Source organism: Entelurus aequoreus, linkage group LG12 (assembly GCF_033978785.1).
Source record: "Entelurus aequoreus isolate RoL-2023_Sb linkage group LG12, RoL_Eaeq_v1.1, whole genome shotgun sequence".
NCBI classification, from domain to species: domain Eukaryota; kingdom Metazoa; phylum Chordata; class Actinopteri; order Syngnathiformes; family Syngnathidae; genus Entelurus; species Entelurus aequoreus.
Window position 1 is genome coordinate 27,908,505 of NC_084742.1, and position 24,210 is coordinate 27,932,714.

The following is a 24,210-nucleotide window of genomic DNA, read 5'->3' on the forward strand; positions in this document are numbered from 1 at the left end:
AGGCAAGCACAGAAATAGCTTTCGTGGATGTGGCCATCTTGATTTCTGACCTGGTAACTTGAACACTCACAACTCTGCAGTGACGTCCTTCCGAGCTCCGAGCTCCGACTTACAAGTTCCGGGCTATATCCCTGGACATGGATCTGTATACTATATTGCAGGGGTGGCAAACGTACGGCCCGCGAACAGGTTTTATGCGGCCCACGGAATGAGTTTGCTAAGTATAAAAATTAACCTGAAATTGTTGAATGAAAGAAACAGCTGTTCTAAGTGTGTCCACTGGATGTCGCAATAGCAATTATTTGTATCATATGTACAAAATAAACCACATGAAGTTAGTACATCAGTTGAGGAAAATGATCAAACTACATAAATAACATACTGTAATTTGATTTTGATATATTGCTTTTATTTTGATAGATTGAAAATTAACACCAATGAGTTGACTGATGAACATTAACATAATTCATTCAGAAAATATAAATAACGACAAATAAAGATAGAATACTATTAACCACAACATGTAAGTGTAAAAAATAGAAATAAAAACATTATGATTTGTACATTTTCAGAATGTGCTTGTTCTATTTTTAAACAAAGAAAACAATCTGAAATTGTCTTTATTTTTAAGTTATCGTGCCGTGATTTTACCAGTCCGGCCCACTTGGGAATAGATTTTTCTCCATGTGACCCCTGATCTAAAATGACTTTGACACCCCCGCTATATTTCCAAGAGTGCACCAGTAGCAGCAAACAGGTGCTTGTCACCTAATCAGTCATCATCACTGATGTAGAGCACCTGGGACGAACTGGGCGAAAGCTCAGTCAGTCAAAGAAAGAAACTTCAGAGGAAAGAAGCTCCATGTCTACTCATGACTTCAGTCTAAAAACCCAATATGGTCAGGTTTATGTTTGAATGCTGCGTGATTTGTGAATGATTGCACTGCAGCATTTACTTCATTGATTTAGTGCTAAATTAGTTTTTCATTAAGATATGTCATTTTTGAGTTTGGGAAACTAAAAGAATAGAATACAGAGTAAAAATGCTACAATTTTGTTAAATGGTAAAACTTTACTAAAAGGTGTTTTGTATCTTATCTCTCAATTTTCCCTCGGGGATTAATAAAAACTTCTGATTCTGATCTTCATTCAGTTTAAAAGTCTTAAAATGTGGACACTTTATGACATATTATTTTTTGTTCCATTGAAAATGCTTAAAGGGGAAATGGGAGCAATCCATTCTGCCTCTAAATCACTTTAAAAATGCATTTAAAAACTGCCAACAATGCTTTTATTTACGTTCCGTAACCTGTATGATAACCGAGCCGTAGCAACATTATTTTTGTAAGAGCAAACAATGAGGAACTGTTTTTCTAGCGTAGTAACACATCGCCTTGCAACGGCATGCTACAGTATTAACTGTAAGCTAGTTTTTGCATCAGCAGGTGAATGATTTTTGCGTTTGTAATGTGTTGTGCTTCTTCACGCAAAGCGGGCCCCCCATGGATTGCGAAGCCCCACACACAGCTGGTGTTTTGCTTTTAGCGTGGGGCGGGCTTGATCTCTTTGAAGAAAACCTGACTGACATGTATGATACCGACAGCGTTTTGAATCAATTTCTTTCAGGTGAAACCAACATTAGTTGCGTCAGTATAATTTAATGTTGATGTTATGTTTATAGCACATTTTGGATCGGATGATGTTTTAAGTAAAAGTAGACTTCATTGCGGTACGTTGTTGGAATTGTAGCCGGCTGTGCATAACCAAAGAAGGTATATTGAGAGAAGATGATCTACCGCATGCTGATGTACAGCACACACAATGTGCTACACAAAGTACATTGTCAGTCAGTCATATCATCTTCTTTTTGTCACATAAAAAAAAATACAGAGGACATGACCTCGGTGTCCTCGATGGTAGTTACGCCATGTATACTTGCAGTGTGTATCTAAAACGGAGGGTTTTGAAGTTGTTTTAGAGGGCTTTGAAGGCTGCAATGGTGAATCCCATTATTCCATCTTTCCAGCGTTTTTCATCATCTTTAAAATCGTAAAAAAAAAGACATATGTTCTTGTCTCTCATAATGATTGTGAACGATAGGCAACATTCCAAAAAAAGTGCAGTTCACCCTTTAATGGGACACGTCTTTCTCTTTTCTGTGTGTTCGAAATAGTGAACATTTGCTAGCAAGAGGCAGTTAACAATGCAGGTTGTCAAGTATAGGTGGTGACAAACACCAAGATGCAGAGATGGCAAGTTTGGTGCAGGAAAACATAATTTAATGTCCAAAATTAAGGCAAAACACAAACCAAGAACCAGGAACAGGGAACAGGAACCAGCAAACAGGAAAACTGGAAACAGCATACAGTCCACAGCATACAGCTTACAGCTACAGCTACAGCGACAATACTCCAGCACTGACTGGAGGGCAAGGCAGGGCTAAATAGCAGCCGGCCTATTGACACCAGGTGTGGCCAGGTGCCCATCAGACGCAGTTGAGGGGAAACAGAGCTCAGGGAGACAAGCAGGAAACTGAACCAAAATAAGAGTGCTGACAGGAAATAAAAACAAACAGAGGAAAAATCAAAACCTAACTAAACTGTCAGTCACAAACCTGACACAGGTAAGAGGTAATGACCTTTTCAGCATATAAAACAGTCTTAAAAACAAACATTACTAATAATGGCAGACTTCATGAGAGCAACGACGAGGATACAGAACCTTATCTGTTTGAACTTGAATATACGGAGGATAAGCTCCAAGTTTTAGAAGCTGAGTGATAAGCAGATCCAGCTACAATGAAACACTAAGTTAAAGTTAAAAAAAAGTCCCAACAATAATCACCCCTACACTAGGTGTGGTGAAATGATCCTCTGCATTTGACCCGTCCCTATTTTCACCCCCTGGGAGGTGAGGGGAGCAGTGAGCATCAGCGGTGGCCGCATCCAGGAAAATTTTGGAGATTTAACCCCCAATTCCAACCCTTGATGCTGAGTGCCTAGCAGGGATGTAATGGGTCTCATTTTTGTAGTTTTTGGTATGACTCAGCCGGGTTTGAACTCACGACCTTCCAGTCTCAGGGCGGACACTCTAACCACAAGGCCACTGAGCAGGTTGTATGCCCCAGCATTGTTATGTGCTAAACAACAAATACAATCTGCGAACCCAAAAAAAACACCTACTGTCCAATTTCTGCTCTCACTGGGATGCCGACTGATGTGATGTTTAGATCTTTCAGCACAAGATGTATGTCTGGATGATTAACTATAATCCCCACTCCTCAAATACAAAAATCTGGGCGCAAACAAGCATCTTGTCGTGCCTTCCTAGCGACGTCTTTGCTTCTAAGTTGAATTTTAAAGTTGACCAACATCTTGACCTGTGGACACGTTCTTCTACTATACAGGTGTGAGGTATGATTTATAATCTCAAACTAACTTTTACAAATTTGGATGCGATTCAGCAGCAGCGGAGTAGTTAGCTGTAAGCAGCGTCGTGTTACTGTAAGTAGTTCCTCTGTGTTAGATATTACAATAACAATGTTACTATAGCTTGGTAATAAGCAGGTCAAGACACGTAAATGGAGCGTTGTTGGCTGTTTTTGCATGTTTTTTAGAGGGTTTTATAGGCAAAATAGATGACGATGATGTTTTTTTTTTTTTTTTTTTTTTTATGGTTTAAAACGCACAGAAAAAAGAACGGATCTCACATAAGTATTGTGAATGATTGGCAAAGTGTCAAAAAAGGTACAGTTCCCTTTGAAATACAATCGGCTGCTTCATACTCATTTTGGGACAGTTTCCTGAACACTGCAAATGTAAATGTTTAATGTAAACAAACTATACCATTGAAGAGTGTAGCCAGGGTGCTCTGCATTCAACATGAAGCAATATAAAAAGCCCAATGAGTTCCTTCTTTGCTGTAAACTTTTTTTTTTCATGAGTGCAAATAACAGCCAAAGTTCCCACAGTAGTAAATTTTTCATTGTGTACATTCCTTCCCTCCGCCTCCTCTATGGCAACCTTATAACTGTCTGTCTCCTTTCACTCTGCAAAACAGTAAACCGTGGGGATGATGACATTTTATAATTACAGTCTACAGAATCTACTTTGTCTAATAGACTTGATACTCTTGCGATGAACAACAAAGTGAAGTTGCCGTTAATTATTCAAGCTTTTATCCACACTCCTTTGTCGCCATGCTTTCACTCACAGCTGTGGAGATGCAGACAGGCGGTGGCAGCTGGCCCAGAGGAAGTTCTCTAGTTTACCGACCCGCCTGAACGTCTCAACCGTGATAACTGCAATGAAAGCTTGTCATAAAAAACTATGAGTAGTTTGGGGTAAAAAATGAATGCGTTTTAACTCTTAAGTGTGGTCAAAACAAGTTTTATTTAACTACGTGGTGTGTGAACTCAATCAGCTGTAGAAAGTGTTGGTTTATAGCGTTATAAAATTTTTTAGAATGACGTCATAGTCATACCTTTTAAAGCTGACAGTCATTATTCACAAGGAGGGAAAAGTGTTTTTTTTATAATGATTGTTTCCCATTAAAGCCTGAATGAACACGAATGTGACGTCTGCGTTTGGCTCTGTGACCACAGCGCTAAAAAGTAAGGTCGGGCTGATCCAAATATTGATAGCATCGATGCCAATGATAGGGTGGAACCTCGATTTACGAAAACATCTATTTGCAACCTTTTCGATGTATGGACTTTTAACATCACGCCAGATGCCTCTGTGTGCGAACCATGTCTCAGCGTTCCAACGCTTCATTCATTCTTTTGCGTGCCGCTGGGAGCCATATGGCGCTGCGATTTTGACAAAATCACTTCCTGTATACACGGGCAATTTTGAAGAGGTGCGGTAAAACAATAATTCATATTGGTTCAATTATTTAAATTTTTTCATAAAGACTTCGAAAATGGTTAAAAGTAGAAACACCCTTAAATTATCTTTGTTGGGGGAACTTGAGTTATTTTAGATACGTCCAAATGTAAATCATGTTGAGGATCTCTTGCTGGCCTCACTATTTACTGGACTCTTACATTATTAACCGTATCCACTCGGCATCCATTGCACCCAAGGGGGGGTGAAACATCTACGGTTTCACGTCGTTCCCTTGGGTTGAGTTTTTACTTGCCTTGATGTGGGATCTGAGCTGAGGATGTCGTTGTGGCTTGTGCAGCCCTTTGAGACATATGTGAATATGTAAGTAAACTCTCTGAGTAGCGGGGGTGGCTGGGGCCTAGCCCAGCTGTATTTATGTGGAAGGTGCGGTACGGATAAGTCAGTTGTTCAGTAAAAAAAAAATAATGAAAAGACTGTGCCCCCTACATCCCAACCTGTTCACATTGAAAAGAGCACAGCTCCCTCCCCCCGTTCTCACCACATTCTACAGAGGCACTATGGAGAGCCTACTGACCAACAGCATCTCTGTCTGGACTGGAGCCTGCAGTGCCTCAGACTGGAAGTATCTGCAGAGAGTGGTGAGGACGGCGGAAAAGATCACCAGTACTCCTCTTCCTCCTATCCAGGAGATCACAAAAAGCCGCTGCCTGACCAGGGCTCAGAAAATCTGCAGCGACTCCTCCCACCCCCACCAAGAAAAGTTTTCACTGCTGGACTCTAGAAAGAGGTTCCGCAGCCTCCGTAGCAGAACCTCCAGGTTCTGTAACAGCTTCTTCCCCCAGGCCGTAAGACTCTTGAACGCATTAAAATAATCCCCTCAATTCCCCCCAAAAATGGATTAACTCGCTGGAATATAAAGACAATATAACATACATCCATAAACGTGGATGTATATGCAAAAGTGCAATATATTTATCTGTACAGTAATCTATTTATTTATATCTGCACCTTATTGCTCTTTCATCCTGCACTACCGTGAGCTAATGCAACAAAATTTCGTTCTTATCTGTACTGAAAAGTTCAAATTTGAATGACAATAAAAGGAAGTCTAAGTCTAAGTCCTGTAGACACGGGCATGGCCATATTGAAGAGGAGGGCCCCCAATGTCACATCCTGTTTACACAGTCATCACTCAATCATCACGGGGCGGCATGGCATAGTGGGTAGAGCGCCCGAGTCAGAAACCTGAGGGTTGCAGGTTCGCTCCCCGCCTCTTACCATGCCGTTGTGTCCTTGGGCAGGACACTTCACCCTTGCCCCCGGTGCCGCTCACACCGGTGAATGAATGTTGAATGAATGATAGGTGGTGGTCGGAGGGGCCGTAGGCGCAAATTGGCAGCCACGCTTCCGTCAGTCTACCCCAGGGCAGCTGTGGCTACGAAAGTAGCTTACCACCACCAGGTGTGAATGAATGATGGGTTTTTAACATGTAAAGCGACTTTGGGTACTTAGAAAAGCGCTATATAAATCCCAGTTATTATTATTATTATTACTTTGCAAGTGCTTCAGCGTGTTGCTTTTCTTGCCATTTTACCAACTTATATCTATTGTGTTACTGTCAAGACCGGAACAGGACTCTGGACACAGATGCAGGAGTTTGACAACAAATATTTATTCCAAACAAGGGAAGGGTCAAAAAGGGGATGAAACTTAACAGGCTACCAAAAGCCGATCTTACCTAATCTCTAAACTAACAAAATCTCAATGAACTCAAAACGCTCCAGCTGCGGAGGGAAAAAGGTTGCAAAGAGAACAATATGCAAAAAAAAACAACAAAAGGCGCTCCAAGGGAGGCAATTCTAAACAACTAATCTTACCTGACAAAAAGGGTACAAAGAACGTGGCAATGGCTGTGGACATGGACGCTGGAGGTTCGCACAAAAGATACAAAACACTCTGGCACAGGACAGAAGGAGGATGAGACATTTATACACATGAGGGAGGGTGACACAGGTGGGCGCAATCAGGCAATCAGGAAAGACGTCAGACCAGTGAAACAGGAGGAAGGGCAAGTGACCTGAAACGAGAGGGAGAGTCAGCATTTCAAAATAAAACAGGAAATGACAAAACATGAAACCAGACGAAACCCAGACCAGACTTCACCCAGGTGTGACAGTTACTTAATATGGGTTCACAAAAGTCAACAAACCAGCCTGGAAACAAGGAGGGATTCACTATTTTTGCGGAGTATGACAATGGTGCACATGTAGTGGCTCTATGTTGTGTAATGACCGTTGCCCGATTGTGAGGTAAGTGTGCAGCCACTAGCTAAAAGCCCGATCTGCAAACACAGCGGCGAGTACACTCTTGGAAGTTGTCAGGGAGAGAGGTTTACTACCGTAAACCTGGTGCAACCACTCTGGCTGGCCCCAGTTACAAACGTATTGCTGATTTGGCGTTGTTAGCTTTGCGGCACTTCTAACTTGTTTATTTCTGCAATTGTCGTACCTTATGCTGGTCAGAGTTGTGTCAGCCTGTTTTAGAGATCACTTTGTGTGATCAGAAAACCTTTACATGTGTCCGAACTCTCTCAATCCAGCAGTATTGCTTTAAGCTACCATTTTAGCTAGTTAGCCTCTGGTTTGTGGCACCTTAATTTCGAAGATTTTATCAGCGAAGGGGGATTTGTACTGCAGCAAGTCTTTAGTAGTTATTGGAAAATGATGCCACAGCGGACCTTTATTACCCCAAAGCAGAAGGCACTACCGGGACACAAGCCGATGAAGGATTGCCTCACACATGCTAGTTTTTGGTAGCGGAGACAATAAGATGATCCCAGAGTGTTCAAAAAATGCCACATATATTTGGCAACACAAAGTAAAAGTGAGTTTCATTTTTGTTTTTTGTTTTTTTTGTTTTTTGCAGCAACATGTTTGTTAACGTTTTAAAAGGCACCAAAGAGACTTACTAGACTAGGAACTTTTGTCGAGGCTAAAAGCAATTATTCATGTTTACATCGATTATTTTGGGGAACGCTGCTTCACTATACAAACATTTCAGTTTACAAACAATGTTCAAGAACCAATTATTATTAGAGATCAACATTTTTAATTTCTCTTCTAAATTGATTAAAAAAAATAACTTTTTCTGTTGTGTTGTTCCAAAGTTTTTTGCAAAAAACTGCACTTTACATTGCAATTTTTGGGGGAATACCTCAAATTCAGGCATATTAAAAAAAGGCCTGCACGATCCTCGGGGCACTGGTAAATTGCTGTCAATATTGAAAATTTTTTAATTTAAGATGCAAATAAGGCATATTCTGTTAGATGTGTTGAAATCGTGTGCTTTTTTGGGTTAGGGTTACAAAAAAACATTTAAAAACGGATCACAAATTCGTAAAATCACAAAGGGATGTATTGTTGATGAAAAAGCAAGCCTGGAAACATTGCTACTTTTGGTGCAACTTTTTGAAAATGCTGCTGCAGATTCACAAAAAAGCCCACCATAATCCCAGAGGGACTGAATAGAGTAACGGTTTTGACCCCTCTAAATGTCCTCATTCTTTATTCCACACTCTTTTTTTTTCAGTTGCAGGAAAAAAGCAAACGAGGGCAAAAAGATAACGTGCAAACAGGCTGTCATTAAAAGCCAAAATAAAGGAAGGAAAACGTCCCGATCAATAAATGTAGAGATAAACTAAGGAGGCTAAAGAAGGATCAGGGAGGGATATTTGGGGAAGATAACTCCCCAAGACCACCAGTGCGCAGCAATCAGCCCGAACATGACAGCTTGTAGACCCGACCGATTATTTACCCCCGGACAAAATCAATAAAGTTCTCTCCAAAAGATGGCCATCAGCTGCACACATTCACAACACGCTTTTCTACACTGTGGGGAGAAAAAAAAACATTATATAGAAAAAGTCGATACACCATGAAAACAAAAGCTGTGTATGGTCCAGACACAGGAAGAAAGTCATTGAAAAAAAGGTGAGAATAATCTAATAAAATTATTATTCAATATCAGACTTCAGTATTAAATTAACATACTGGAAAGTAGGAATGCACGATAACTATCAGTCTATTTGGAATTATGACGTCACACCAATAAATCCAATAACATTAAAAAATAGCTCCAACAACTGATTAGGAAACAAATGTGGTGAGATTACTTACTTACGAAACGACACAGGAGGTCCTTCATACCGACAGCCATCAGACTGTATAATGCATATGTTCCTTGACTGCACTTAAATGTAGAGTAGATGTACAATATATTTATATTATTTATATATTATATATATATAATATGCCCTGTGATGAGGTGGCGACTTGTCCAGGGTGTACCCCGCCTTCCGCCCGATTGTAGCTGAGATAGGCTCCAGCGCCCCCCGCGACCCCGAAAGGAATAAGCGGTAGAAAATGGATGGATGGATGGATATATATAATATGTTATATATATTATATTATTTATTAATATTATTGTCTATTGTGAGCGAACTGTGGTGCTGAATTTCCCCCAGGGATCAATAAAGTACTTTCTATTCTATTCTATTCTATTCTATTACTTCTACTGTCTGGAAGTGGGTTAAATGGAAAGTGCACTTTTTTTTCAGAATTTTGCCTATCATTCACAAGAACACGTATGTTTTTCTGTTTTTATGCATTCTAACTTGTAAATAAATGCGAGCAAAAGTTAGCTTACAATGGCGCCTCTGCAAATCGCTCTATTCTGCCTATAAAGCGCTTAAAAAAAACATCCAAACACTTCTAGCAATGTTTTATCTACAAGCTACAAGTACACATTCGCATTAACATAACATTTTCGTATTTTGTTGACTTCAGGCATACGGCGACGCATCACAACGTTCGCTTTTTCCTTCCAACCACATCACTGATTACTACTCACTGCAGACTTCATGAGCAACAACGAACACAATAAAACATTACTTACTGTACAACGTCTGCTCTCACTAGGGTGCCAACTGTTAGGATGTTGATATATTCCTGTTTAGATGAAGATTGACTCATAATCCTCTCGAAGAAAGAAGGGGGTGGAACGAAGCATCTTTTTTTGGTATTTTTTGCCACCTCCGGGTCTAAATTGGATGTCAAAGTTGACCAACTTCTTTGATTATGTTCTAATCCCTTCACTATTTAAGTGAGAGATATGATTTATAACCTAGAATTAACTTTCACGAGCGTTGAGGCGAGTAAGTGTGCTACCAGCTGATGATGTCAATACAGCAGCACAAGCTAGTTAGCTCCCTTTGACAATGCGTCCTTAACGTTAGCGCTTATAATTACAATATCACTAATACTTGGTTAATATTCAGGTTACGTGATGTAAATGTTGGCAGGTTTTAGATGGTTATTTATTGGGTTTTATGGGCGGAATAGAGGACTTCCCATTGACTCCGTAGTAAGATTACTTTTAATTACAAGTAAGGCATTAAAAAAAATCATGTGTTCCTGTCTGACATGAAGATTGTGCATTATAGGCAAAATACCCAAAAAAGTGCAGTTCCTTTTTAAGGTGAAACAAATCAAGCACTCCCGCATTGTAGGTGGTCGTAAACTTACCCTACCCAGCAGGCACAAGACATTGATACGTTGGTTGATATGTCCTTTAAAATTGACTTTAAAACAACGTTGGAAAATAATTGTATTTGTAAAGTGAGACAACGTTGATGTCCAATGTTGGATCCACACTGTTGGTTGGGAAATGACCAAAATTCAATGGTCAAATAAACATCAGAACCCAACATTGATTAGATGTTGTCAAAAAGCATGTTGTTTCAACGTTATGTTTGAGTTGCTCAATGTCATGACCTAATTCAACACGTTCTCAATGTTGTTTTAATGTCTTGTGCCTGCTGGGTAAACTCACTGGCAAGGCCGGCTTAATGCCGGGGCTTACCTGGGCTGAAGCCCAGTGGCCCCACGCAATCAGGAAGCCCCAATTTTGACGGCAGAATGCAATGATTGGTGTTCACAGCTGTCAATCACAAACAGCTCAGCTTCGTCTAGCGATTGTGTACTCTCTTTTTTTCGTCTGCTTCGTTTTGTCCCACTGCTCCGAGCGAGGCTCGAACCCACATCGCCTGTGCGAGAGACCAGTGTACTACCATTGAGCTAAAACACAGGCAGTTACTTATTCATTTACTAGTAAAAAAATCTTGCCTTCACAAACTTGTAGCTCCAAACAGAGAGAAGGCTTAGGGCAAGGTGTTTATCGTAAGCGGATAAAGAAAGAAAAAGAGTGTAAAGAGAAAGGTGTTGACAGCCATCGTTGTTTTAACTAAAAGAGAGCTGGTCGGGGAGTCGCGGTCCGCTCTAATTAATTAAATGGAGACGTTCCCCTTTTAGACAAACACTGCAGGCAGGGGAAGAAAGATGACACAACCAACGTTCCCTCTAAGATGCGCAATTGCGCTCTGCTAACGCGTCCTCTGCGCACAGCAAATTAATGCCGCGCAGAAAATCAAAAATCCCATCTGAACTCTAAACGAAATAAACACATTACAATTGATTCTGTATGATTTTGCAATGCAACTCTGTGAGTGACAGGTGACAACAAGAGTGGCCCCAATGAATAAAACAATCTTTGTCAACACAGTTCAATTATCGTCTGTCGAGACACTTTACGGACAGGAATTCCATCAATCACTTTATTGAGCAAAAACCACACCAAAAACATGAGTAAAAAAAATGTTATCTAGACAAACTGGTCATTTTCTGCCATACAAACCAGGCTTAAACCAACTTTGTCATCCGTCATATCAACAGAAGTCGCTCGCTCTGTCTCACCTGCACAAACACACGCACTCATGGCACTTAGCCAGTGCTGCGTTTATGGCCACACAAAAAGTCGGACAACCCCAACGCCACACAATGTGTAAATGCCAGGATGTAACACTCTGACTCCTCAATCAGATGTGTGCTTATTTTACTGCCATTTATTAAGGATGTTAATCTAAGTATATTATTTATGAAATGTTGTCACTAGATTTCATAAATGCTAATAAATATTGATAGCATCGATGCCAATGATAGGGTGGAACCTCGATTTACGAAAACATCTATTTGCAACCTTTTCGATGTATGGACTTTTAACATCATGCCAGATGCCTCTGTGTGCGAACCATGTCTCAGCGTTCCAACGCTTCATTCATTCTTTTGCGTGTTGCTGGGAGCCATATGGCGCTGCGATTTTGACAAAATCCCTTCCTGTATACACGGGCAATTTTGAAGAGGTGCGGTAAAACTAAAATTCATATTGGTTCAATTATTTAAATTTTTTTATAAAGACTTCGAAAATGGTTAAAAGTAGAAACACCCTTAAATGATCTTTGTTGGGGGAACTTGAGTTATTTTAGATACGTCCAAATGTAAATCATGTTGAGGATCTCTTGCTGGCCTCACTATTTACTGGACTCTTACATTATTAACCGTATCCACTCGGCATCCATTGCACCCAAGGGGGGGTGAAACATCTACGGTTTCACGTTGTTCCCTTGGGTTGAGTTTTTACTTGCCTTGATGTGGGATCTGAGCCGAGGATGTCGTTGTGGCTTGTGCAGCCCTTTGAGACATATGTGAATATGTAAGTAAACTCTCTGAGTAGCGGGGGTGGCTGGGGTCTAGCCCAGCCGTATTTATGTGGAATGTGCGGTACGGATAAGTCAGTTGTTCAGTAAAAAAAAATAATGAAAAGACTGTGCCCCCTACATCCCAACCTGTTCACATTGAAAAGAGCACAGCTCCCTCCCCCCGTTCTCACCACATTCTACAGAGGCACTATGGAGAGCCTACTGACCAACAGCATCTCTGTCTGGACTGGAGCCTGCAGTGCCTCAGACTGGAAGTATCTGCAGAGAGTGGTGAGGACGGCGGAAAAGATCACCTGAAATGTTGTCACTAGATTTCATAAATGCTAATAAAAAGATGTATTTTACAGACAGAAAGTTACAGGAACTAAATGTAATCTCTGAAAGGGGTAACATTTCTTTTAAAGGCAGGACCACACCAAAAACATGAGTAAAAAAATGTTTATATAGAAAAACTGGTCATTTTCTGCCATACAAACCAGGCTTAAACCAACTTTGTCATCCGTCATATCAACAGAATTCGCTCGCTCTGTCTCACCTGCACAAACACACGCACTCATGGCACTTAGCCAGTGCTGCGTTTATGGCCACACAAAAAGTCGGACAACCCCAACGCCACACAATGTGTAAATGCCAGGATGTAACACTCTGACTCCTCAATCAGATGTGAGCTTATTTTACTGCCATTTATTAAGGATGTTAATCTAAGGATATTATTCATGAAATGTTGTCACTAGATTTCATAAATGCTAATAAAAAGATGTATTTTACAGACAAAAAGTTACAGGAACTAAACGTAATCTCTGAAAGGGGTAACATTTTCTTTTAAAGGCAGGACCCGCAGCCAGACATACAATAGTAGCACATAGGTCATGAAAAACATGTTTTTTTGTTACTGTCATTGTAAGGGGGAAAAATCACTTATATCAGAAAATAGTTTTAATAAAACATTTAAATTGTTATGTTGTCAGGTTTGGGACAGGTGTGACGCTGGTGTGGCCACAGTGTGCACGTCTGATGTTGCTCACATGTGCTCCACTGAATGCTCAGGGAGTTTGTGCGTTTGCTCACACACATGAAAAATTAGAGGGATCATTAGACACAACCACAGGCTAGCTCTGTCCTTCACATTTTAACCTTTGACTAGAGACTTGAAGACGACACATTGATTGTCCTCCGGTTTGAGGTAATTGACTGGATTCCAAAGACAACCTTTTGATGGAGATGCCAGACAGACGTCAGCGCAAAAAGTTTGCAGTGCAAGGTCGAAATATGTTTCTTTTGACTTTCTTTGTGACATCCTGACAACAACAGCAGGCTTCCTCTGTACAACCTTCAACTGAGATGAAGAAAGAAGTCACAATCACAAGTTCTATTGTTTACTCAATAAGTGTTAGGAATTAGTTATTATAACAATTTACTGGAAAAGATTACAAAAAGGTTCAAATCAATCAAAATATGGAGGCCTACTGTTTTTCCAATGCTATTATTTTTCTGACGAATACACTACAAGCTGGCACTGTTATTCAACTCAAAGTTGGACGCCATTAAAAGGGAACTGCACTTTTTTAGAATTTTAATTGCGGTGAATTATTAATTACAATCAATATGTGAGACAAGATTACATACTGTATGTCCCTCTCTTTTTTGTACATTCTAAATTGGAAAAAAAAATTTTTTGCAAGAGGCAGCTAACAATGCAGGTAATGGGGATATTTGATCTATTCTGCCTGTAAATCCCTCTAAAAACATCCAAAAAACCCCAACTGAGTTTTATATACACTAAGTATATAAGTTAAGCACATTGATAACATGTAATATTTACATACTTTGAGTTTTTTTGGGGGGAGCGCATTGCAACGAACACTACTTCATTCAAGCAGACTTCATGAGAGCCAACGACTACTTTAGGACAAATGATGATCCAGAACCATATCTATTTGAACCTGAATATAAAGAGGACTAGCTACAAGTTTTAGAAGCTGTGTGATTAGCAGATCCAGCCAGAGTAGCAGTATTGCTAAGTGCTAAAGAAGAAATACAAAGTACGAATGTAATAAAACAATCACTTACTATACAATGTCCGCTCTCACTGGGATGCCGATTGATGGGATGTTTGTATCTTTCAGCACACTATTTGGATGATGAATTATTCATAATCCTCAAGTAAGAAATGCTTCTCGGCTTATGGCCACACCCTTGTGAGACATGATTTTTAATTGAGCACAAGCTTTTACCAACTCAGAGGCGACTCAGCAGCTCGGTATGTCAAAAAGTGTAGTAGCTATGTTACCTCTGTGATCAATGCGCCATGTTACTATAAAAAGTTATTCTGCGTTAGGTCTTATAATAACAATGTTGCTAAACTTGGTTAATATTCAGGTCACAACATGTAAATAGAGTATTTTTGGCTGTGGTTGGAAGTTTTTTTTAGAGGGCTTTATAGATGTAATGGATTAATCCCATTAGCTGCATTGTTAGATGTCTAGTACAAGTTTTTTTTTGTTTTTTTTGTTTTTAGAATGCACAACAAAGAAAAAGAAGTGTGTTCTTCTTTCTCATATGGCATGTGAGCGATAGGCAAAATTCCATCTCCTTTTTTAAGTCGGGTTGTCAAACAGCTCAACAAAACACCAACTGTCGCTTGAAAATGTGTTTTGTGGAATCACCACTACATTTGGTACACACTTTGTTATAAACTTAAAAGCACACGTGTGAGAATTTTGAGCAATTGGGCTAAAAAAAATAAAAATCTAATGATTAATATTTTTGTCTGCTGCCGGGGTTTTTTTGCCTGTTTTTCATATAGGAGATATCTCCTATATAAAATATTTCTTGCAACATACATTTTCATTCATTTTTAAATGCATTTCTGGGTCATTCCAGACACACTATCACAACACTTTTGGCGTGCTAAAAATAGGTTATTTTGTCTAGGTTACACATATACAGTACATCACTCAGAAAATGTGGTGTTTGCTGCATTTTTTGCAACATAACAAAGCAACACAGGTTTGCACATAAGATGTCATTAGGGAAATTGGTGTTTCCTTGGACACAGCCAGAAGTACACGCAAAACCCTCAATTAAATAGCTCTGTCTGCATCACGTTTGCACTTGTTATCAATTGTACACTTAGGGCCCGATTTACTTAAGGTTTGCGTGTTTTTTAAAGCACGTGCAAACTTGATAGTACAAAGTCAAAGCATGCAAAGTGTGCAAAGTGTCGTCATTAATATGCAAAATATATTCTGATCATCAAAACTCCCAAAAGAATGGGAAAATATGCTAATATATTATACATCAGGTGTAATGTGATTACTTTTAACACTCATCACCATTTTGGAAGCACAATTTTGCGTTTTGTTTAGCACGTTTGAAAAGGACGCAGACTGTCAAATTGACACAGTTCCACACGCGTTGCAAAGACATATGTGGGCGGTCGGAAAATGTTTTATATATATCAGACACATTGTCAATTTAGCAACATCCTTGTATAATTTCAGAGCTGCTAGATGACTTAAGGGGCCGATTAAAACAAATTAAATTGATGCATTTTTTAATGACAATTGTTTAAAGTGATATATGTCTCCTGCTCTTTTGAAAACATAGCAAAACACCACAGGTAGGACCATGATATCATGAATGTGCAGTAAATGAGCGTGTCTTTTTGGTAATGCCCTGTATACGGTAGGGGAGGTTGTAATTTTGCCTCATTCCTGTGAGAATCCCGCGTGTGACTGAAGCATTAAGGAGTGGGACTATGCAGTACTAGCTGCAGTGTGCTCAAACATCCACCAGGTAACATCTGTGAGCAGATAATTCTATATCACCTCTTTCTCTTTTGGGCTTATCAGGTCTCATCAGGTCGGTAGTGCATTCTTCACACATCCTTCATTCACACTTTAAGTGAGGGTTGAGGCACAGACTCAACGCAGTACACGCAAAATTCTCATTTAAATAAGGCGGTCTGCAGCACTTTTCAATTGCACACACAATGTTAGATCGCCCGCAACTCACCCACTAATATTACACGCTATTTTATAGATTGCACAAGCTGTTTAGCGCACTACATGTACATGCAATTGTACAGTTTGCACACGCTGATTGGCGTGTGGTATTTGGACCACACGCCAAGTACACCAGGCCCTTTTTTCATGTAATGTACTAACCCCTTTTCACAAATAGTCCTACAACAAATCTTCTTTACCCTCACAGTGTTCATAATAATAAAAATATTCTAGCAAACTATTCCACTGGGAGCTGACTCTGACACTGCAGTACATTTCATATGAAATCCTACTAAATTCCCCCTAGAAGCAGGCTGCATGAGGTCATGGTTGCAAAGGAAGATCCACTAAAGTTGATGAATATGTCAGGGGCGCTGCCTCCATAATGTGTGGAGGAGACTTTACTTTTTACAGCCATTCATGACCGCTGTCAGCGGTGTCAAGACATACTAAAAATGTGGTTAAACTAATCTCAGGCTTTTCCCGGCGTTGAGTTATATATGTGGTTTTTGGCATGTTACCCGCTCAGGTCTGAGGAAGCGAGTGAGGAGAACGCAGACCTTCTGATCTTTTTGGAGGAAGACTTTGGATATCAACGTGAGGATGACACACTGAGCAGGTAATCAGTACGAGTACCTAATAAAAAAAATATCAATAAAGCAAAGTATTGCATTGCAATGGTGGTCAAAGGGCCTTTATACCTGGTTCCTGAAGGTGCTGCTCCTAAAAGGGTAAAAATAGAAATTGGAATAAAATGTTGAATGCACATTACAACCTAGATTTTGTAGATATTGTTCGTAAATAGAAACATATAGTGAAAGTGAAGGAAGTTCCTCCATCAGAAACAATGTAAACCTGAAAAAGGGGTTCCGGCCTCAACAAAACTTCATATTTTAGTAAATTCTTGAACACTTTGAACACCACATAAAGCGCTATACAGTACTGTATATCAAACAAGCATAACAAGGGGGTGATGGATCAACTTTCTAGATAATAACAAAGCCAAAACAATAACTAGCTGAACTGTCCTCACGTCCAGACGCCCTGCCGATACGCACACACACTCTGTGGTGCACTCAGTTTGAAATCACAAACATCCTTAACTTTAATAGCCAGGCCACTACAATGATTAAGAATAAAACATTTAGTCTACTTAACTTAATCTTCTTTACGTGCATCAGAAATAGGAATTAGGAGGAGAAGGTGTTGACAACGCTGTGGATACTTCTTGAATGCTTCAAACCACACATCACTTATCCATTGCTTTCTTTGGACTTATATTGAGTTAGCAAAACCAGAACAATGTCGTAAAACGGCTAACACACTTAAAAAGCACACAAAGTAGCTAACTGCAGCACACTGAATGAGCACCAGAGAGCTATCAGCCCGCCCACGATGGATGTGCTGCTGGGCACACAATAACTGCTCTGCAGGCACACAATCGGTGAATGAAACGTTTACACTAAAGCATATATTTCGTGGTCTGTGGTTTCTAAATCGGAAAGTTCAAACAATGAGGGGTAAATCTAGGTTGCTTTGTACAGATTAACGACTTATATCATGAGTAACATTATGTAATTATAAAGGTACTTAAATTAAAATAAAACAATAAAATACGTACCGTACATACAGTGTTGGGCAGTAGTTTGTTACAAGCGGCAGTTATTCATCTCACCATATGAAATATAAATTACTTCACTAATTATTATTATTTTTATTTTTTTAATGTTATTACTTGTGGAGTATATTGTGAATAAATTGAGAACAGGAAGTGAACAAAAGTTTTAGCAGCTGCTATGTAAAGGAAAAGGGGTAGGATTAAATAAGCTATGCTTCTTCCTACTCCTTTTCAAACATGTTGAATAGAGAAACTGGAAATTGTAATGTATCATGTTGTATGCATTCATGTTCGAAATAAACACAAACTCCACTCAATTCAACACTACTGCATATTGATGTTGGTCGTTATGGTGGTACTTGGAGAGCCAAGTGTTTTCTGAGGTGGTACTTGGTGAAAAAAGTTTGAGAACCACTGGTCTAACGTCCCATCCCTTGTGTTTAATAAATCAACGTGTGATTTCATCATGGCTCCAACCACCATTTGTGGTGGCCACTTTTGTTGATTTCCTTGAGTGGTCGCTATAAACAGGTTTGACCGTGACGCGAAAGAAGCCGGCTTCATATCTCCCGGTTAAAGTCATGTGACATGCTAAGGTATGAAAAGGTGTGTTTGATTTGTCTTGGTCCTCCTGGAAAGTAGAATAAGTAAGTAACATGTATTTTTTTTTTTAAGTGTAATGGGATGATTGCCGCTATCAACAGTAATGCCTTACGCTACAAATGTAATCTGATAATGTGTTATGACAACAGTGGTCTTGACTACAATGATAATTAAACTTTTGCACAAATCGTTCTTCTCACTGTAAACATTTTAGAAAAGGGAAGCAATTTGTTAGTAGTTTTGGTAGAATCTAGGTTAATACTGCCATGTTTTTATTTTGTAGCTTACTTTGCACCAAACAGAAAGCCACTGTGCACGTTTTAATCCTGTGTAACGAGACATACAGTATAGTTAGCAATGGAGGCAACAATAGTCCAACACATGTTGACATTTCATAGAAATGTTATTTCGACAAAAGCGGTCAACCATAAATGGTGATGTCAACTTAAGCAGGCACATTTTAGTAATATGAACACGGTAAACCAGAACTTGACGAGCAACTTAAGCGGATTCTAATGCATATAAGATAATAAGTTAAAGCATTTTTTAAGAGAGGAAAGTTTTACTCTACAAGTGCAATAATATGAATGGAGCTAATATAAAATAGGAAAATAAAGTAAAATAATAATACTGAATATTTTGGCACATCAACAGCATATTATCATTAGTTTCTCTTCTGTGTGTCTGTTCCCAATGAGAAAAACAACACATGGAGTGGACTTTAGTTGGATCATCAGCAGCGTAATGGGGAAAAAAACAAATATCATCCGCTAATTAAAACTGTTTTCTCGAGAGACACAGCTGCTGCTGGGCTCAGACTGCTGCGTTGTGTGAGAAATTTGACATACTACAATTAAAAAACTGAAATGTATCCATGTAAAACTACAAGTTTATTCGCGTAAAGATGTCATTTTTTGGTTTTGCGTCTTTGTAAAGAGGATCCTCAAGCTCGCCTGCATCCTTCTGTACGTTTCGCCTTGGTTTTAATGGCCCTCATTGAGGAATCAAATCCGCGGCCTTGACGCGAACCGGGATGACCGTGACCCGCAGTGTCCCTTAAATCTCCCAAAGAGCGGATTTGCAAGAAGTCAAAGGCCGAACCAAAGCCCAGCTGGACGTCTGCTCTGGCTAACCCTAAAAACAGTGTGCTGCTGCTTGGTGTCGCAAGGCCAGATGAGGCTGAGAGGAGTGCCAGGAAGACGAGTAGCGCTTGGCTGCTTTCTGATGCTAATGTCAGTCACTTTGGGCAGTAATTCCAGCAGGCCAAACCAGAATCTCACAAGGGGACAAGAAGCCCATAGCAACAGCTATAAATACATTTAAGTATAAGGAACTGTTTTTGCAAAGTTCTTTTAACTGTTTGTTAGCATGGAGCCTGAGATTCAGTGTGGATAATTTATATATTCAGGGTGTAACGGTACATGTATGTATACATATTTATGTACCGTATTCTGGACTATAAGCCGTAACCTTTTTCCTACGCTATGCACCCTGCGACTTACAAAATGGTGCGGCTAAAATTAAATTTTTCCTTGCTAACTGCTGTAATGTTTTGAATTCAACAAATGTTTTTCACCAGCACTGAGAAGCTGTGTTATTTTTTGTGCTATGGCCATTTGAATGAGTTCGCTCACTGTAGGTGCTGCGGGTTTCCTTCTGTTTAGTGCTTTTGACCGGAAGTACAAGTGCCCTTCTGTCTTCTAGTCGTCCGTAGTCATTCTACTCGTATGGATTCTTCATTCATCACTCCAAGCAACGTTTGTAAGTTTTACAATATAACTAAAACAATTTACACTTACTAAACCGTCCCATGTGTGATGTCTGTAACAGTGTTTTCATGTATATTTTTATGTGCTACCATAATGTAATCAAGCTAGCAACATTAGCATGAGCGAATATGCTAACACGTTTATGAGGGTCTGTGTTATTATTAATAACTTACAATGGTATTGTTTTTGTAATGTTCCAGTTTGGTAAATTCACCAAAACTTCACAGCGGAGTTATTTAGTCCATTTAGCTCAGACCTGGACAAAAAAACGCCCGCCGGACATTTCCAAATATTTTTTCAGACCTTCAACATCGAAACTGCGACTATATGATGTGCAGTGCTGTTTTCAAATTACCGTAAGCCTTGAACTATATTACATATTTCAATGGCTTGAATGTATATATATTTTAACAAAAAACAGTTGCTAATCAATCAATCAATCAATCAATCAATCAATCAATCAATGTTTATTTATATAGCCCTAAATCACAAGTGTCTCAAAGGGCTGTACAAGCCACAACGACATCCTCGGTACAGAGCCCACATACGGGCAAGGAAAACTCACCCCAGTGGGACGTCAATGTGAATGACTATGAGAAACCTTGGAGAGGACCGCATCTAGCTTTTTACTATCCATCACTGACTCCATGCTATTGTCTGCTTGGCTTTTGTGACCCAGCTAAATACAAATGTCTCCTTTCCAGTCATATATTTTATCACAGTTTTTTTCTTAAAACTATGGAGGGAAAAACCCTGTCAGCCAGGGTCCCTTGGAATTGTCCCAACTATACCTTGCTAAAGATTTTTAAAATCTCGTCTCATTTTTGTGAACCCAATATCATGTATGGTCTTGTCTCGTGAGATGAGTCTATCCTCACATCCCTGATTTTCACATATTCGTTATCAGATTTTTCTGAAATTTGATGGGGTGCAAAGTGCACTTGACTGACTGTCATGATGGTGTACCATTACATTAGACCGTTTTTATTTATATGAAGTGCCTATTGGCACGGCATGCATATGATCACGTTTTTAGTCATTTTGCAGGTGAAACATTCCACATAATAATAATAATAATAATAATATTTTGTCTGTGGTGTCAGCTGTAGCTTGCATCAATTGTAGTGACTGTGATGTGGCATTTTAGTGTGACTGCTCATCTTCACTCTAATTTATTCATAAGAGGCTGCCCTGCCTCTAAACTTTGTTCTGCACACATTTGATGATGCACAGTTGAGAGGATGTGTTGGAGAGCGCAGCAGAACCAGAGAGAGAGAGAGAGCGCTGGTGTCATAAGACTGCGTCCCCAAGGCTGTCTGCACTCATTGCAGCCTGCCACCATGTCCACTTTAGATGTATACTGTAACCTCATCATGAACCGATGGAATCCACTTAGCCCTTGGTTCTGCTCCAACAAACATCTCTTCTTTTTTTTTCCTGCCATGTTACTCCAATCACCGTGCCCTGAAGAACATGTTTTTGACGTTAACATTGTTAGGGCTCGCCGGATGGGTGGTAAGGGGGAGTCAGCAATCTACAAGTGCATGTCTTCTTGTTGTCCCCGATAGACACTTTGACACACAGCAGACGCCACTTTTAGGAACAGCAGCAGTTTCCGGGGGTTTCAGTTACGCAATCTTTGGATGGTTGAACGAACACTTCAGTCTTTTTCATCAGATAATCAGTACGGAAATCATAGACCTCAAAATAGTAGCTTGTCCCTTTTGGGGTCGCGGGGGGTCGCTGGAGCCTATCTCAGCTGCATTCGGGCGGTAGGCGGGGTACACACTGGACAAGTCGCCACCTCATCACAGGGCCAACACAGATAGACAGACAACATTCATACTCACATTCACACACTAGGGCCAATTTAGTGTTGCCAATTAACCTATCCCCATGTGCATGTCTTTGGAGGTGGGAGGAAGCCGGAGTACCCGGAGGGAACCCACGCAGTCACGGGGAGAACATGCAAACTCCACACAGAAAGATCCCGAGCCCAGGATCGAACCCCGGACCTTCGTATTATGAGGAAGATGCACTAACCCCTCTGCCACTGTGCTGCCAAATAGTAGCCCAGATTTATGTAAATCCTTTGACATGATGACCAGTGCAATGGATGCTGAGTGGGTACGGTTAATGATGTGAGAGTCCAGTTCATAGGGACGTCAGCAGGAGGGTCCTCTTGCATGTAGACAAGTCGGCAGCGCAGAGACGTCACCAACCGATGCATAGAGGAATGGTCCACCCCGGGTGATACAGCTAGCACTTCCTCGGTAGAAACTGATCCGTGCTCTACCGCACGCGCGATAGAGCAGAAAAGAGGAATGGCATATTAACTAGTCTAAAAAGGAGTCTATTTAAAGGCTAGCATGTACAAATGAGTTTTAAGATGCTTCTACTGAGGTAGCATCTCTGTTACCAGTAGAAAACGCTTTAGAGGCCGCAGACTTTGTTTGGGCTCTGGGAATCACTAATAAGCCTGGGTCCTTAGAACGCAGATTTTTGGCCGGGACATATGGTACAATACAATCAGCAAGAAAGGAAGGAGCTAGACCCTTTAGTATTTAGTGCGTAAGTAGTAAAACCTTATAGTCACATCTTAAGTGCACAGGAAGCCAGTGCAGGTGAGCCAGTATAGGCATAATATGATCAAACTTTCTTGTTCTTGTCAAAAGTCTTGCAGCCGCATTTTGTATCAACTGTAATCTTTTAATGCTAGACATAGGGAGACCCGAAAATAATATGTTACAGTAATCGAGATGAGACGTAATGAACGAATGAATAATGATCTCAGCGTCACTGGTGGACAAAATGGGAAACATTTTAGCGATATTACGGAGATTAAAGAAGGCCGTTTTAGTAACACTCTTTATATGTGACTCAAACGAGAGATTTGGGTCAAAAATAATGCAGATATTCTTTACCGAGTCATTTTGTATGATTGTTTTGTTGTCAAATGTTAAGGTAGTATTATTATATAAGTGCCGGTGTCTAGCAGGACAGATAATCAACATTTCCATTTTTAAAATACAAAAAGTTATCCATTAAGACATCCATTGTTTAATTTCATTGAGACACGCCTCCAGATGACTACAATTTGGCGTGTTGGTCATCTTCAGGGGCGTAGAGTTGGGTGTCATCAGCATAACAGTGAAAGTTAACGCCATATTTGCCTTTGACATCGCCTACTGGCACCATATAGTTTTGCATTTTATACACTATTACGTTCGATAACATCTTTAAAGTCAAAGATGTTTATATTAACTAATTGAAGAATAAAACTATATACAGTATTATACAACATTTAGCATCTATCTGAGCTCAGTAGATTGCAATGTGTCATACAATATGCATAAAAAATAATTATTTCGTAAAGTAACACCATTAAATATTAAAAGTACAAGTAAACGTCGGTAAAAAGACACAAAGGAACATTTGGCCTTTAATTATTGCAATTCTCTGCACCTGTATACCAAAATACAGCCTGAAAGAACTTTAGTAAGTAAGTACATTTTATTTATAAAGTGCTTTTTACCGATATAAATCACAAAGTGCTGTACAAAACATAGGTGAATTAAAACATCAATTAAATTGAAACAACAGGGGCAACATCATAAAAAGAATAAAAAGGATAAAGTGGATGTAAAAAAGATAGTTCAAGGGTTCATTAACTTTTTTACTAAAAAGCGAAGTCTTCAAATGTTTTCTTTAAAAGAGTCAACACAGTCAAGCTCAGGGAGGGACTAGTGCA

The 24,210-nt window shown here is 39.8% G+C and overlaps 1 long non-coding RNA gene across 1 annotated transcript in view; it reads left to right on the forward strand.

The window, feature by feature from the left end:
* Positions 1–24,210, forward strand: part of LOC133662769 (uncharacterized) — a 147,724-nt gene that overhangs the window by 122,777 nt on the left and 737 nt on the right. Inside the window, exon 2 of the long non-coding RNA XR_009828158.1 lies at positions 16,999–17,088. This is a non-coding gene — a long non-coding RNA (uncharacterized LOC133662769). The remainder of the gene's footprint in view (positions 1–16,998; positions 17,089–24,210) is intronic.